An 18,392-nucleotide genomic window follows, 5' to 3' on the forward strand; every position below is an offset into this window, starting at 1 on the left:
AATCGACATCATGCATCGCTGGAAGGTCGCTGGAGCATTGCACAAGCCGAAGGGCATCCTCCTGTATGCATATGTTCCATAAGGGCATGTGAACGTCGTCTTCTCCTGATCGTCTGGGTGGATGGGAATCTGAAAGAAACCTGAATAACCATCTAAAAAGCAATAGTAAGGGTGGTTAGCCAATCTCTCAAGCATTTGATCAATAAAAGGAAGTGGGAAGTGATCCTTACGAGTCGCAGCATTCAATTTACGAAAATCAATGCACATGCGATGACCAGTAACTGTTCTAGTGGGGATCAATTCATTCTTTTCATTGTTATAACAGTGATCCCACCTTTCTTAGGTACTACATGCACGGGACTAACCCACTTACTATCAGAGATCGCATAGATCACACCTGCTTCTAGAAGTTTCATTATCTCTTTCTTTACAACATCTTTTAGATTCGGGTTTAACCTCCTCTGATGTTCTACAGAAGTCATCGATTCATCTTCCAGGTGTATTCTATGCATGCACAGATCAGGTGAAATGCCAGGTATGTCAGCTAGAGAGTAACCTAAAGCCTTACGATATTTTCTCAGTTCACACAAAAGCAGAGCAGTCTCTGCATTGTTCAGGTCAGCATTCACAATGACAGGATATGTGGAGTTGGGTCCAAGAAATGCATACCTGAGTCCCTTGGGAAGGGATTTGAGCTCTACCTTTGGAGCTTTCAGCTCGCTCCATGAGTCATCGGGCTGAGCTGCCGGAACAGTCGGGTTCTGAGGCGTGGTTGTTCCAGTCGATGTGCTGGAGTCACTGTTCTCCCCCAGACTTAGATTCGCCACCGTCCTCTCCATACTCCTGGCTGAATCCAGGAACTTGGCATAGGCATCAGCATCAACACTCTCTAAGCTTTGCTCGGCTTCAGCTCTGACTAAGGCGAGTTCAAGTGGATCCTCGGTGAGAATCTCCTCGATCATTCCTTCATGCGGCTCTAGGGGATCACCATCTTCTTGGACAGTGAAGGTTTGTCCATCCAGCATCGGCTTCTTGAGCATCTGATCCATCTCAAACTTCATCACAATATCTCCAAGGTGGAGATCGATCTTTCCTTGTCGGACATCAATGATAGCTCCAACAGTGCAGAGGAATGGTCTGCCTAGGATCAGGGGATCATTGGAGTCTTCCTCGACTTCCAGAACAACGAAATCGGCAGGAACAATTGTATTCCCAACCAGAACTTGAAGATCTTCGAGGATTCCAACTGGAGACTTCACAGATCGATCAGCAAACACTAGTGACATCCTGGTAGGCTTGAAATCCGTGTATCCAAGGCGCTTAGCCACAGTATATGGCATGAGATTTATGCTCGACCCTAGATCGACGAGTGAGCATGAGAAGAGTGTTCTGCCAATCTGAACCGAGAGAACAAATTTTCCCGGATCACCCAACTTCTTAATCCTTCTGTTCTGGAGCACCGCACTGCACTCCTTAGAGACAATCATGAACTCGCTGTCATCAGATATCTTCCCAGAGATCAATCCCTTGACGAAGCTACGCATGGATGGTATCATCTGGATCGCACTCATCAGAGGGAGCTTGACAGTTAGGTCTTCCAGCATCTTCCTGCACTTCATCTCTTCCTTATCCTTGCGTGTAGCCTTAGCTGGAACAGGGTAGGGCACTTTCGGTACATACTGACGAGCAGGAGAAGGTGCTGCAGTCGGTGGAACAACCCCAGCGGGTCGCTCTGCTTCAGGCGGAACAGTCTCAGTAGGTTGTTCTGCGTCTTCCTCATCTGTGGGTACAGCTTTAGAAGGCTGATCCGACTCCTTCTGCTTCCCTTTCTCAGCCGATGTGAATCTCCTGGGGTCTAGATCAGGCAGTTGCTTTCCACTCCTCAACCCTACTGCATTGCACTCCTTGGGGTTCTTGTCTGTTTTCCCAGGGAGAGTTCCTTGCTGTCTCTTCACGTTCTCAGCAGTCTGAGCAATCTGAATATCCATCTGTCTCATATGGCTTGAGACATTGTCATACTTCACACTCAGGTCATTGAACATATGATTCATCCTGGTGTTGATGTCGTTTGTGACCTGGTTCAGTGCTTTCCCTTGGATCTGCTGTCCTTGGAGCAGCTGGCTCATCATATTGGCGAGGCTCTTCATGTCATCATGCGGAGCAGTCTGAGTCGGTTGTGCAGCTTGCTGATTAACCGGCTGTTTCTGGCTGTGGAACTGAGCATTCTGAGCTGGGTTAAGGACAAAGGTTCTTCCCTGATTGCCATAAGGCCTTTGGTATCCACTGTTCTGACCCTGGTTCCCTTGAGCTTTATCGTCTGGTTTAGGGGCATTAAACAGGTGGGGATTGTTCCTCACGTTAGGGTTCGGGTGATAGTTCTTGAACTGCCATCCTTGCCCATTCACATAACTCACTTCATGCTGATCCTCAGCCGACTGATCTGCCTCTGATGTGCCTTCTGCGGTAGCTTTATCCTGTGGGGATTCTTCCATGATGAAGACCTGGTTCTGGTTACTCTTAATCAGCTGGTCGACCTTGGCAGAGAGCTCATCAATCTTGCTGTTGTCGATGCTCTTCACCTTCTGAGTGCGATCAGTCTCGCGGTTATTGTCAGCTGAGCTTGAGGCCATGTTCTCAATCAACTCGAATGCACCTTGAGTGGACTGAGTCATGAAATCTCATTTACTGGCTGAGTTCAAAGCGTTCCTGTACTCCCAGCCTACTCCATCGTAGAACACTCCCAGCAGATAGTCTTCCTCAAAACCGTGATGTGGGCATTCTCTGCGGTAGACATTGAATCGCTCCCAAGCATCACAGAACGGCTCGTCCACCAATTGTTTGAAGGTCACGATTTTCTGTCTCAGAGCTGCTGTCTTCGATTTCGTGTAGAAGTGGCTTAAGAAAGCCTCTCGGACTTGTTCCCAAGTGGTGAGTGATCCGGTGGGTAGTGAATCAAGCCAGCGAGCAGCTTTCCCATCAAGAGAGAAAGGGAACAGAGTACACTTGATGTAATCGGGTGGTACTCCATTCGCTTTAGTAAAACCACACATCTTCTCAAAGTGCTCGATGTGGTCCATCGGTATCTCAGCAGGAAGCCCATTGAAGATCTTCCTTTGCACTAGACTTATCAAGGCTGGCTTGATCTCGAAGTCTTGCCTTGTGCACGGTGGAGGGGTTATGGCAGATCGCGTAGCGGGCAGATTACGCAGTAAGTTTCTCTGGCCGATCTGGACCACTCCCTCCTGTTGGTTCGCAGCATTCAGAGCAGCTTGCTCGGCAGCAGCTTGCTGCGCTTGGATCGTCTGCTGCATCTGCTGCATCTGTTGTTGCATGAGTGCAAACGCAGCAGTGAGATCATCTGGATGATCACCCATGTCGGTGTTCGTTGATCTCGGCTGTTGACGGTTCTGTCGTTCCAATCTCGCTAGTTCCTCGTTAGAAAGCTGATGCAATGGCCCTTGTGCGTTGCTCCGCGTATGTCTACTGGTCATGCACCTGGATCATCAGCTGAAACAAAGAAAATAACACGAGTTAGATATCTTAGACTAGATATGAAACCGAAAATTAGAGGTAAAAAAATCTGGTCCCCGTCGCAACGGCGCCAAAACTTGATACACTAAAAATGAATCCTTGCTACTGCCAAATTAACATTGCAATTGTAGTACTTGAGATTCAAATCCAGAGGACCAGTCTACACTCTAGTTCTATAAGTTTCAGAATCAAGCTAAGAAGAAGATATGATTTGGTTGAAATAGGTGATAGTAAACAAGCAAAATAAACACGAGATTTATTCAATTAAACAAGAGCTAGCCTAGGGTATTTCATTGGGTGTTGAATTGGAGCCAAACAATTATTCAAGCGCGATGAAGTGCTTTCTAGAACTCGGATCACTCAGCTGGAACACTCCACTGTCGTGGTAGTGATCGCTTTGCAGATCGATCTCACCACCTAACTGTCGTTGGGATGAGAATCGATTGCAAGCTTTAGAGAACAGGTCCGATCAGTTCACTTACCACCCTAATATCTACTTTCGCTGATTAGGGATACTAAGCTCATTCAATACATGTCAAGTTATCATCCTAAGCGGTTAACTAAGTGATGAACTAGTGATCTAACATCAAGTGATCAGTTTAATGAAAGCAGTAAGAACAGTATGAATGAAGAACAGTTATGGATCGCTTATCTATGTTTAGCTCATGTCTCAACACCCTAAAAACCCTAGGCGAGCAAGGTCACTACTCGATCATGATGCACATAAACAAAGACATAAATCCTGAATAAAATTGCATAAGAACAGAGTATGAAACAATAGGGTTCAGATGATCTTCTCTATGAGAGGATGGATTCTTCTCCCTTACAAGTTGCAGATCGCAAAACTCAGTGTTCTCCTCTAAAAACTAGCGTAAAAAAAATAGAAAATAGATAGGTGGCGTTTTATATGGAGGCGCCAATCAGAAGAAAAGAGATTAGGGCAACAAGGCTTTAATTCCTGAAATAGGAGTTTCCATATTCGTCTGGAACAATCTCCGGATCACTCCGTCTGCTTGTTCCGCTTGAGAGAGAACAGTCTCGGGACTGTTCTCTTGAGTGTTCTCCGCAGGAATGCTCCAAAAGGACTTCTTTTCATCAGGTACCTTCTCTTCTTTCTTCTGCTAACTCCAGACCTGTAAAAGGTCAAAAGGGACTAGACTGACACGAATTAGTGACTCGAAACAAATGAAAACATATATACAATGATGTGAAAAACACCATATATCACCTATTGGAATAGGTCCTATCGGGGTTTAAGTAGTCTTGCAAGGACAATTTAATTTCTTTACCTATGTTTAAGGTAGAGTTTGACTTAACAGGGATTTCAGTCCCCTGTTTTTCATTAGTTTGGCTAGAAATGTTGCTTGATTGACCTATTGGTTCAGTTTGGACTACTTTCTCATTATCAGCATCGGTAAGAGGGTACTTACCTGCTTCCGGCTGGGCGGTATCGATCGATGAGGTTTCAGATGAAACGATCGATTCTTCTGTATCTGCGTCGCTCGATTGACCATGTTCCGTGTCGATCGATGCTGGGCCGACATCTGTATTCTCCATTTTTTGTGTTGTAAAACAAGAGAATAGAAAAATTAGCAAAAGTAACAAAGTCTATTCTAAATCCTAAATTAAATCTAAAAGTAATAAGAAAGAGACCACGGCAATGGCGCCAAATTTGATATCACTCAAATTACCTTAAAAGTGAATTACTCTCTCAAATAACAGGTTCAGATGCAGTACTTAGGGATCGAATCCACAAGGACTCTAAGATTACTTGAAGGTTCAATTAATTAGAGATGAAGATAGACTTAAGGTTTTATATGTTTTAAAGCAGTAAATAATAAGGTGAACAAGGAAGTTGTTCAGTAACTGAAAAGAAGGTTGTTTCTTAATGAGGAAAATAGCTTGATTCAGGTACTTCTCAGGCATGAATTTATGCAGTTTGAAGGTGACATTAGGGCTTTAGTCCTTTGAACGCAAACAATTGGTACGACCAGTAAGGTCTCCTTTGACTAGATCCCGGATCTCAACTGTCGTTTGTTGATCTCGGAAAAGAGTCGATCGATACGACTTCGTCTAATCGATCTATACACCTTTCAAACAATCGATCGCTACAACGATGGTTGTATCGATCGACGGTAATTCTAGAAAGGATTATCGATTTGGTTCAAAACGTTCTCTAATGATCTAGACCACCTTTCGCATGTGTCTAGTCAGTTAGATAGATCACTTTAGTTTATTTCAGGGAATTAAGAGTATACAGTTGGTTATGTCTTCATTCCTAAGATCTAGATTTAAGGGTGATCAATCAATCCTAAATCTAGTGTTAAGAGTAACTAAAGTGAAAGAACTAATTTAATCACCCTAACAGTTGTCACAATCTCATCACATGATTCACCCTTATGAGAAACCTAAATCTAACAATTAGGTTTACTCATACATATTCATGAGAGACAAAATCATGATGGTTTGAATAAAACTTAATATGAAATAAGGAACACAAAGAGTAATGAGTAAGATAAAAAGGGAGTTCAAGATCTTCTCTGTTTTGTAGTCTCAGATCTATCTCTCCAACTCTAACTCTTCTCCTAAGGTAGCCAAATTGCTTCTCTTCTCCACTAGGTCTCTAGGCAAGTCTGCCTCTAAAATGATACAAAACCCTAGTATATAAAGCCTAACAGGCAGCCAGGGACTAGATGTGTAAATAGCATACTTTGTGATACTTGAAAATCTTCTAAATCGTAATCCATCGAATGGCTTAATGTGGATCGACACTCTTCGATATCTGTCGATCGATTGTAATTGACTCTAATCGTCCGATCTCACATGATTCCTATCGGTCGATTCCTCATTCGTGAGAATACTCCAAAAATGCCTCAAAAGTATTGTTTTCTTCAATTAGGGTACATGTGCCTGAAAATACTCTAAAATACTTTGAAAATGTAGTAAATATGATTGAAAACTCTCATATACCATGGCTAAAAATGGGTGAAATTCATGGTATATCATCTCTCTGAAAGAGGTTTGAAAACAACATGAACTCAAAATAATTTAAAAACTCAGTCACCATCTCTATAGTAATGCAAGCCAAATCATAAACGTCCTAACTTTAGAAGCACATTATACCATATCCTAGTATAACAACCATATTCACCTAGTCAACAACCTAACAGGTCTTGTCTGGCAATCCCCTCTACTAACCTCATTTCTTACATCAATAAAAGTATAGCCTTTACCTTGGGAGTATCGATCAAAGAACATATGGATTCAACTCAAACAAGTTTCTGAACACACATGCAGTCTTCTCTGATCCCTTTCTCCGCTCTTCTCTCCTCTCTGAATCTCTTATTAGTTTCAATTTCAGTGAACTTCGATGCTGATGCAGGCCATCTATTTCATCTCATTGACATTGTTGCATTTGTAACTCATACATTTTGACAAAGTGTAGCGAATAATGGGGTCATAGGTAATTTACATATCCCTCGTTACCACAATGTGTGATAATTCCTGAAATTTAGAATAATGGGGTCGCATGTAATTTACCTATCCCTCTGACTCTCAAGAAACCATTTCAATCTTTTCTTTATAAACTTAGATCTTGAGATGCCGAAGAGAGAGAAGGAAGGGAACCAAAAACACACAGACTTTTTACCTTCCAGACTTGTAGGAGGATTCGGATCCTATGTATACCAAACTCCAAGACAAGCAAGTCAAGTCAAATTAGGTTGGAGGCCAGTTTTGGTTCCTTCAAACAATCTCAGCAAGTGCAAACATAGTTGACAGGTTGATCCACTTTAGTATCTCTAGTACTTTCTGCAGTTAGTAAATCTAAGACTGGTATAAAAGAGTAATAAATCAAATAGATCATCATCCTCTTCTTGACAAAATAAACACTTCTTTTTCAATTTTTTTTTTTGAAAACATTTTAGATAAGACTCATATAGCAGATAATCATTAGTAATCCCTCCAGACTTAAATTACACTGTCCCTAGTGTAAAACAGTCGGTGGTAAGATGAAAATCATAAAGCATAAGTACATAATTTAACAAGTTGGAACGTTATACCTAACCGAAGCCGTATCGATCGATGTATGTGAGTGCACGTCGATCGTGGCTGATGGGATGATGTCGATCGATATCGACCTGGTCTCGTCAGTCGATGCTGATGGCAAACGTCTACTCGGATCTGGTTCTTTTTTTAATACTAACTAACTTTGATGTGAATATCAATCAACACAGTGAAGTGGCGATCGATGCTACGTAGTCAACGTCGATTCCTGTGGAAACTCATCTTCCTTGGATCCTTTTTCAGATGAACAGTACACTGCTACACTAACACGCTACAGTCGGTCGATTTTCTTTCTACATTATCGATCGATTTTCTTGCTACAGTGTCGCTTGATTTACTGTTAAAGGAACTCTGCTACAGTGTCGTCACTGTTCACTTTTTTTTTGTACCTGCAATAATGAAAAACAATAATGAGTAATATATGAAAATAAAACCAAATGTAAAACAAACTTAATAGTGGGTTGCCTCCCACTCAGCGCTTATTTTTAGTCATTAGTTTGACTTTTGGAGATCTGATTTAGTCCGGATGAGAATGAGAACATGCTCCAAAAAAAGTCTCAATGTCCACTCTCTAAAGCTTTATCATTCTTGTGTGAAAGCCTCCTTTATATACTATTCTCCTTTGTCTATCATCTCAGCATAAGGAGCGCTCGAAGCTTTGCAAACGGCTGTAAGAAGCTTTTGCTGCGCACTCTAGATTTCCTGACACCATCTGAGAAGTAAGAAATCAATGATAACTGAGAACCTCCCTTGGTCCTTTTCCTCTTCTTCCAATTCCTTCTTTTCTTTCCCCCAGACTTGTCTGATTCTGTCTCAGCGTGGTGATAAACCACAGGGGTGTCGATCGATACGAAGGAAGAAGTATCGATCGATGATGTCGGGTTGGTGTCGTTCGACACCGCCACTGATGGTCTTTGCTCGATGTCACTTGTAAGTCTCAACCCTCTCTGAGAAGCTACTACATGCTGATGATCATCAAATACTACATTGTAGGAATCTAGCTGTATACCTCTATCTGGTGGGATATGAGATTCAACTTCAAATACCATGCATGGAACAACAACTTTCACAGGATCATGTATCCTCTTCACTCTTTTGCAAATCCCAGTAGCTTTTTCTGCACAGATTGGTGATCTCAGATGTTTGGTGACAGCAAGTTGTGAGGCCTCAGACTTGTATTCTCTTTCCTCGACTATCTCCAGCTCAACTATGAATCCTGGTAGCTCGTCCAACAATGAGTATCGATTGATTCAGTTTGATGTGTGTCGATCGATGATGTAGGGTGGGTGTAGATGGATGATGAAGGGCGGGTGTCGATCGATGGTGAAGGGCGGGTATCGAGCGATCTCATCATGTTGGTGTCGAACAATGCTAGCCTTTAGTGAAGTTTCTGGATCCCTAAGCTTCATCTCCAAGTCCCGTTCCAAATTTTCAAGCAGTTCTTCATCTTTTAGCTCCAAGAAATCTTCTGTAGAAACTTCTCTACTCGAATCCAAATCTCCAAGTTGTTTTCTCTCCTCTGGCTCCAAGAAATCATCCATTGTAATCTCTATGTCCACATCTAAGCCATAATAACAACTTGGTACATCAGTGCTCTTCTGTGTCGAGTCTGCAATGTCCTGAGGACTACTCGATTTTTCAGGGATTTCGAGTGGTATCGATCGATGACAAAGGTATGTATCGATCGATTCTGAGGTGCTGGTGTCGATTGATGTTGAGGTCGTGGGGTCGATCGATGCTGAGCTTGTGTCACTACTATTGACTTCTTCTACTCTGGTCAACTCTTCAGGTCCAGTATGTTCGTCATCCTCTACCATATAGCATAGATCTCATCTCAATCTCTAGATTTGTTGCAACATCATAGAGAAATTTGTTGAAAAAGGCGTTCGCAATGTCATGCCAGGGTTGTGAGAGATCCTGGCGCTAGCTTCTTGAACCAATATCTTGCCTCTCCAGCAAGAGTGTATTGGAAGAGTTTGCAGAAGTGGAGGTTTTCAAGAACTTCATCGAAGATAAACGAGACCAATTCTTCAACCATGTTGATATGATCCATCGGTTTCTCGTGAGGAAAGCCATGAAAGGGACGCTGTTCCATAAGAGTGACATATATAGGTTTGAGCTCAAAGTCATCCTTCTTAGCAACAACAGTACAATCAGAGATTGCAGTCTCATGTGTATAAATCAATTGTCTTTCACTGTTGCGAGTTTTACCTTCTTTGTCTCGTAACATCCCATTCTTATCGAAGCTCAGTATGAGTACTTCGACTTTCTCTGTCTCCATGCAAGTTGTGTTGGTCGACCCTTGATGAATATAATTTTTTGGTGTCGGATGAACAGTGTTCGGATGAACAGTACCCGGATGAACAATGTCGCGTTGAACAGTGTTTTGATGAACAATACCGCAATGAACAGTGTCCCGATGAATAGTGTCGTGATGAACAGTTCCACGATGAACAGTATTGGTCGACGCGGGATGAACAGTATCGATCGATTTCGTATGAACAGTGTCGATCGATTCGGGTTGAACAGTGTCGAAGTGAACAGTACCATGATGAACAGTACCGCAATGATTAGGTTTCGGATGAACAGTACCCGCGTGAACAGCATTTGAGTGAACAGTACCCATATGAACAGTGTCGATCGATGCAGGATGAATAGTGTCGATCAACGTCGGATGAACAGTGTCGATCGATGCGGGATGAACAGTAACTCGATCCCGGATGAACAGTACTCGGATGAATAGTGTCGATCGATGCGGGATGAACAATAACTCGATGAATAATACTCGGATGAACAGTACTCGGAATGAACAGTGTCCGGATGAACAGTAACAGTATAAACAGTGTCTGCGTGAGCAGTATTGTGATGAATAGTACCCTGATAAACAGTGCCCACGTGAACAGTGTTTTTCGACACATGATGAATCGTGTCATTAGATGCTCGGTTCACACTATCGATTGCTTCGGCTTGGAGGGTGTCGGTCGATACTGGGTTGTCGGCGTTGATCAATAATTGGATTTATGTGATGTTGACCGCTGCTTGGAGGGTGTCGACTGCCCTCTTAGACTCATGGATCACTCGTTCCAAATCCAGTGGCTCTGCTAATAAAAGTCATATTCTCTTGTTGCTTCTGGTATTCATATATATGTTACCTGAAACACAAGAAAAAAATTATGGGTTTTTTGAAAAATAGTAAAACCTAGTCTAAATCTAACTAGACAATATCTAATAGCGATCAAAGCTCCCTGGCAATGGCGTCAAATTTGATATTACTCAAATTATCCTAATGAGTTATTTATACTCTCTCAAATAAAAGGTCGAGTTGTAGTACTTAGGAATCGAATTCATAGGGAGCTAGGACACACAATAGATCTAATAGTTATAGGATTAAGCTAGGCTAATAGTTTATAAGACAATAAATATAAATAAAGCAATAAATAAAATAGTAAACAAGTCGAATAAGACAATTATTCAACTTGGCAAAGAGTTGTTTGATGGCAGGATGATTTGCTAGATCTAGGGTTTCTATCCAGGAAGTCAGGATTATAATGATATAGAGACTAAAACATGATATTATAGAACTCAACTTATAAGAATAACCGATCAGCTCTCGTTGAATGGGTTATCTTTTACTAGACCCAAGAACTCCAACTCTCGTTGTTAATTCTACTAGGAAAGCATCGATCGATGCCGGATTAGGCTTATTGATCGACAAGATTTGCGTCGTATCGATCGATGTTTCTATAGGATAATCGATAGACGCGCCACTAGTAAGCTTTACAGACGGGTTGATAACAGTTTACTAGGGTTGCTAAATCAGCTCTTGCTTCTCTCTAGCAAGTCCTAGCTCAGAGAAGATAGATCAAACAATAAATCTATAATCAAGTTCAGGGTAATTAATTCTAAAAAAGCATTAAGAACAATCTTCAAAGATGAATATCACAACTTATCAATTCTATATTTGGGGCTAATCCCTCATAACCTATCTGAACCCTAAACCTAACAGGTGGATCTATTCAGCCATGAAGTTCGTCACAGAAATCATAGATGAATAGATGAAATTGCAATAAAATAGATATGAAAGCCAAAGGATTTCCAAGAGGACTCTGAAGGAGTTCCTCTCTTCTCTCCTAAACAAAGAACAACTAGATTTTGACCCGCTTTTAAAAGGGCGGATATTTTCTTGTTTAAAATTTAACTTTTGATATTTTTTTTATTTCTGATTATGTTCGTATCTTTTTTGTAATCATATTTGTATATAAATTTTAATCAAAATATATTTTATTAAATAATAACAATTTAAAATTTGATCCGGTATATGCACGACTAAAGTTGGGTTGCGGATCGAAATCACCGGCTGACCCGCCAACCCACGGGTTTTCAATATTTTTTTGTTAAAAATTATGACCCGTACAATCCGTAAACAAATAATTTGGTAATCGCATCCGCTCCGTTTAATTTTGTAGTTATCCGCCAGTTATATATATTTTAAAAATCATTATTTAATTTAACTATTATAAAAAAATATTTATAATAAAAATTTTATACATAATTTAAATTTTAAATTTTAAATTATTATAAAAGAGTTGTTGTTTTTTAAAGTAGGTTACATGGAAAAATAGATGTTGGACACAACATATATCAATTAGTCGTACTTGTGTTTTAATATAATAGATAAAATTAAATAAATTTTGTTTTTCGAAATTTGATGAAATTTTTACTGTCATTCAAATAAATGAAAAAAATAATAGTAAATAGCAGTAATAATTTATTTTTCTTATTAATAACTTATTATATATTTTATATTTTTATTTATTTAAGTTCTAAAATTTAATTTTATAATAATTTAAAAATATTTTTGAACACTCAAAGTTTTTATACGGTTACACTGAACCTGTAAACTCTCGTATATTGATAAAACAATTATTGAAAATAACCAAATTTATACGTACCTATTAGTCCACCAGATATACTTATTTATTCACACATCATTGCATTTTATAACCATTGAATCTTATATATGTAGAAGATAGGAGTGGGTTGCGAGAATATTGGAGCACTAAGGGAAGTTACAAAACTAAATATTGTTAATTTATTTTTAACTAAATAAAATAAATTGTTGGATACAACTTAAATCAATCGGCATACTTCAACTTTAATAGTATTGATGAATAAAAGAAAGCTTAGCTGTCAACAATGGCTTTGAAAACACATAAATAGGATTTCTGGTCGTCCAAGGGTAATTTGGTAACTTTGTGGTTGCTCCTGGGCTTCAGTCGGTCATTAATTGTACTCGGCCCGCATTCTGGCATCCATATCGATCGATATGTAGTTTGCTGCATCGATCGATATGCGTTCCTCTTCTCGACAGCTTCCTCTCGGGGGGCATACTGGCCACTCTTCAGTAAAACGGGCATAACTTCTGCTACAGGATGCTGATTGACCTTAAACCGGTGGCATTGGAAAGATAACTCAAATTTCTATATTTTGTAAGGTCTCCATCCGTAGCTAAACATCTGACATGTCTGTGAAATTCTGCACTTCGAAAAACTCCAAAAGACACCAAAATCATCACTTTCCTCCAAATCGTCCATGAACCTGTAAATACTCTAAATAGACTCCAAAACACATATAATATATTCTAAAACACTTATATACCATGGCTAAAAGTGGGTAAAATCAATGGTATATCAGTCTTCACGGGTTGGACCGGTATCACCTTGTCTCTGCGCACCTCATCCTCGAGCCCTGTGTACAATACTTGCAGCTCTCCGTTTTTGACCTTAGAGGTGTACTCCTTTGCGAACAGGATGTTTGACACGATCTTGGCAATGATCCTTAGAGTGGGGTTCTGGATCTGCGACTGGTAGGCCTTGCGAGAAGTGAACTTGACGGATGCAATGAGGTCCCAAAAGGCGTTGCCCGGCGTGAACTTCTTTTCAACTGATACCTCCCTAGGTGTGTCTGCGATCTCTAGTAGGTCGTTAAGATCATGGAGAGAGATGGAGCAGAACTTGCCGTCGGCCATGAAGGAGAATGAGCAGTTCTCGTACGTTGGCGCAGTGGGGTTCTCGTAACTGATATGAGCTGTCGCGAGCACTTTCCTGACCAGATCCGGGTAAAGAACTTGGGCTTGGTAGCAGAGAGGAGCAATTCCCATCGCGTCGAGTGTGTCAAACACATTAGTGTCAAGACCGAGGGCAACTAGGGTCTCCGAGTGTGCAAAGCGTGTGGGCAAGATCTCTGCAGCGAGAAGCCGGTTGTACCTTGCCGCGGACTCCTTGTCCCACCCCTCACAATTGTAGTCAAGGAGCAGTGGGTCATTGACATCAATCGGTTGACCTATAACCTTGTTCGGCCATGGGTAAGAAGATGGAGCACTTGCTCTTGGAGAGGGTGTGGCGGTTCCGCAGGAGCTCTTGGAGGGCTTGAGTGCCGAAGTGTACCTAGTGCGTGGAGGCATCTGCAAAACAAAAATAATTTCCCAAATTAGCAATGTTCATCGGTTGTTCTAGAAATGATGGGACATTCCAATCTTTCACTTTACTCAAATCCATCAATTTATAAACAACCTACAAGTTTCCAACTCTAACAATTCACCACAACACAATCGCTCAAGCACTTAAGAATCACAATCAACAAATCGGCCCCTATCCCATTCCAATCAATCCCAATATCGATCCTAGTAGCATGTTTGAAACCGAAAGCTACAATCTAAGATCAATCACTAAGCAAAAAGAGATGAGAGGATCCGAGGAGACACTTCCAAATCGCGATTTGCATGCACGAAGAGGAAGGAGTCTTGAGCGGTTACCTTGATTGGATTGGTGATTCCTGCAAAAACAAACCGATCTCTAGAGGATTCAAGAGGTGAGAGCCAAAAATCGAGAGATGAGATGGAGAGATGAGATGTTTCGATTTTAGGGTTCTTGGAGTGATTTGCGGCGAGAGAGATAGTGGGGAAGTGGAGTGAGCGTGCCTTAATTAGGCAAACCTAACCGCTTCCCTTCCTCATATATTTTTTTATTTTAATTTTTTTTTTTAATAATTTTTTATTTGTTGTTCGAGAACTTACCTGGGAACAATCCGCGGAACAAGCGCCGGAGTGTTCTTCTGAGAAGGTCTCAAATTTTCTTAATTTTCTTCCTGCAAGACAGTTTTTGAAAAGGTAAAAACATAAAGAAACAATATGTACACTCACCAGTGGGTTGCCTCCCACCAAGCGCTTGTTTTAAGTCACTAGTTTGACTTCAGTGAGCCGATTATGCTTTAAGGGTATTTCTACACCTTCAGTGATTGTTGTGTCAGCAAGATAAGGCTTGAGGTGCTGACCATTAACAACAAATCATCCTCCTCTTGTGTCCAGCAATACAACAGCTCCAAAAGGACGAACTTCCTTGATGGTGAAAGGTCCAGACCATCTGGATTTAAGCTTTCCAGGGAATAGCTTAACCCTAGAGTTGAAGAGTAAGACCTGATCATTCAGAGCAAAGCTTCTGCTGATGATCCATTTGTCATGGAGCCTTGGTCTTTTCCTTGTAAATATTAGAGCTTTCATAGGCCAGATGCCTAATTTCCTCTAACTCATGGATCTGGATTGTTCGCCTCTCCTTGGCGGGTTTGATGTCGAAGTTCAGCAATTTAACAGTCCAAGCTGCTTTATACTCTAGCTCCACAGGTAGGTGGCACGTCTTGCCATAGACCAAATGATAGGGAGTGGTCTCTAATGGGGTCTTGTAGGCTGTTCTGTAGGCCCGGAGAGCATCGACAAGCTTGAGGGACTGTTTTCTGCAGAATGTTCTTGATCTCTCTGTTGGAAACTTCAACTTGGCCACTCGTTTGGGGATGATAGGCGGTTTCTACCTTGTGTTTCACACTATTTTTGCTCAGCAATCCTTGGAACACCTTGTTGATCAAGTGAGTTCCACCATCGCTTATGACCACTCTAGGCACTCCAAATCTTGGAAAGATGATGGAGGTGAAAATCTTGGTCACAACACGTGCATCATTAGTTGGACTCGCAATCGCTTCTACCCACTTAGAAACATCATCGACAGCAACCAGTATGTACTCATTCTTGTGAGAAGGTGGGAACGGTACCATGAAGTCGATTCCCCAGCAGTCGAACACTTACTTCCAAGATGTAGTTCTAAGGCATTTCATTCTTCTTACTGATACTCCCCATTCTTTGGCATGCATTGCATCGTGATATGAAATCGTGGGCATCCTTGAACATAGTAGGCCACCAAAAACCGGCTTGGAGAACATTGTAAACTGTTTTGAAGGTGGCAAAGTGACCAAGACCAGCATAAGAGGAACTGTAACAGTGATAAAGGACTCCTGGAATATCAGCCTCTGATACACACCTTCTGAAGATCCCATTTTTTCACTGCCGATATAAATATAGCTCGTCCCAAAAGTAGTGCCTTGCTCCCTCAGAAATTTCCTCTTTTCATTCTCAGTGAACCTCAAAGGTTCTTTTTCAGTTGCCAGGAAGTTGGCAATCTCAGCAAAACATGGAAGATTCGGGTACTGCTTTTGGATCACTGCAGCGAAGGCTTCGTCTACACGGGAACAGTCCTTGCTTACGGTGAATGACTGTTCCATGTTGCACAGACCAATTGCATTTACGTATTCCACTGGGTGTTCCTCGTCAAGAGCTGTCTCATCTGAAACTTTCATCCTGGAAAGATGATATGCCACTCCATTATCAACCCCCTTCTTGTCTCTTATCTCTAGATCAAATTCTTAGAGTAAAAGAATCCATCTTAAGAGCCGCGGTTTAGCATCCTTCTTCGTGATTAGTGATACACTAAAAATGAATCCTTGCTACTGCCAAGTTAACAGTTGCAATTGTAGTACTTGAGATTCAAATCCAGAGGACCAGTCTACACTCTAGTTCTATGAGTTCCGAAATCAAGCTAAGAAAAAGATAATAATTTGGTTGAAGGAGACAATAGTTAACAAGCAAATAAACACGAGATTGATTCAATTAAACAAGAGCTAGCCTAGGGTATTTCATTGGGTGTTGAAATGGAGCCAAACAATTATTCAAGCGCGATGAAGTGCTTCCTAGAACTCGGATCACTCAGCTGGAACACTCCACTGTCGTGGCAGTGATCGCTTTGCAGATCGATCTCACCACCTAACTGTCGTTGGGATAAGGATCGATTGCAAGCTTTAGAGAACAGGTCCGATCAGTTCACTTACCACCCTAATATCTACTTTCGCTGATTAGGGATACTAAGCTCATTCAATACATGTCAAGTTATCATCCTAAGCGGTTAACTAGGTGATGAACTAGTGATCTAACATCAAGTGATCAGGTTAATGAAAGCTGTAAGAACAGTATGAATGAAGAACAGTTATGGATCGCTTATCTATGTTTAGCTCATGGCTCAACATCCTAAAAACTCTAGGCGAGCAAGGCTACTACTCGATCATGATGCAAGGAATCAAAAACATAAATCCTGAATAAAATTGCATAAGAACAGAGTAGAAAACAATAGGGTTCAGATGATCAGTGAACAAGTTGCAGATCGCAAAATACTCAGTGTTCTCTTGTAAAACTAGCGTAAGAAAAATAGTAAAAAGATAGATGGCGTTTTATATGGAGGCGCCAATCAGAAGAAAAGAGATTAGGGCAACAGGGCTTTAATTCCCGAAATAGAGAGAACAGTCTCGGGACTGTTCTACTTGAGTGTTCTCCGCAGGATTGCTCCAAAAGGACATCTTTTCGTCAGGCACCTTCTCTTCTCTCTTCTACTAACTCCAGACCTGTAAAAGGTCAAAACGGACTAGACTGACACGAATTAGTGACTTGAAACAAATGAAAACATATATAAAATGATGTGAAAAACACCATATATCAATTCCCCCAGACTTAGATCTTTTTTTTTCCTCAAACAAGGCAAGTATCAAGAACATGGAGAAAGGGTTGAAAGCGTGGGAACTCGCTCATTCTCAGCAACCATACTCTTACCACAAATATCTGAACCATACAAGCTGTAGATTAGGACCACACACACTTACTGAGAACCCCCTGATCGCTGTTCGAAGATCGGCTCCTTACTCTACATCTCAACCTGAAATGGCAACACTTTCGAGACAAAACTCCTTATGTTCAATTAAGATCAGCGTGAGCTTCTTGTCACAGGCTCTACTCAGAGAGAACGGGCTAGGTATTGAACAGGCTAACTTTTATGGTGGAGTTCAAGAGTGTTTAGGGTTTACCAAGAGCGGGTGCAGGATATCGCACAAAATGGTCGTGAGAGGACGGCTGCATTGAGGTCCACAGTCCTTACTCATCTCTGCTAATCGGACTGCTCTCCAATAGATCGATCATAGGACTGCTCTGCGTGATTCAACTTCCCCTTCAGAACACTTCACTGAAACCACCATTACTTTCTCAACTTCCCCAGTGGCATGCATCATGGATTCTTCCCCTTCTCGTCACCAGTAAATCAAAGCAAAAACAAAAAAAAACTTTTTTTTTATATATACTGAAATACAAAATGCTGGGGTAACGAATAAGGAGGTAACAAGTGATGTACATGATGCCACTGGTGATTCATTATGGTCTGTTCTAGCCACTTACTTCTTCGTTGTTCTCTCTGGTATCGGAACAAGCACTCCGGTTGTTCTCTTTCGTACCGGAATAAGCACCCTGGTTGTTCTGCCTGCTTCCACTGTGTGAGCATTGATGAGTAAGAACTGCGTCGATCCTTTCCTCTCCGACCTTTTTGCACATATCTGCACATAAAGTACTAGAAAAGCAAATGCATGAGGGTGGAATA

At 41.3% G+C, this 18,392-nt stretch overlaps 1 non-coding gene across 1 annotated transcript; it reads left to right on the forward strand.

Annotated features, from left to right (window-relative positions):
* Nucleotides 1–2,760: 2,760 nt before the first annotated feature.
* On the forward strand, nucleotides 2,761–2,867 carry LOC130512146 (small nucleolar RNA R71). The gene has a single exon (XR_008945707.1). It is a non-coding gene; the product is annotated as a small nucleolar RNA R71 (small nucleolar RNA).
* The last annotated feature ends 15,525 nt before the right edge of the window (nucleotides 2,868–18,392 follow it).

This window comes from Raphanus sativus, chromosome 4 (assembly GCF_000801105.2).
Source record: "Raphanus sativus cultivar WK10039 chromosome 4, ASM80110v3, whole genome shotgun sequence".
Classification (NCBI taxonomy): domain Eukaryota; kingdom Viridiplantae; phylum Streptophyta; class Magnoliopsida; order Brassicales; family Brassicaceae; genus Raphanus; species Raphanus sativus.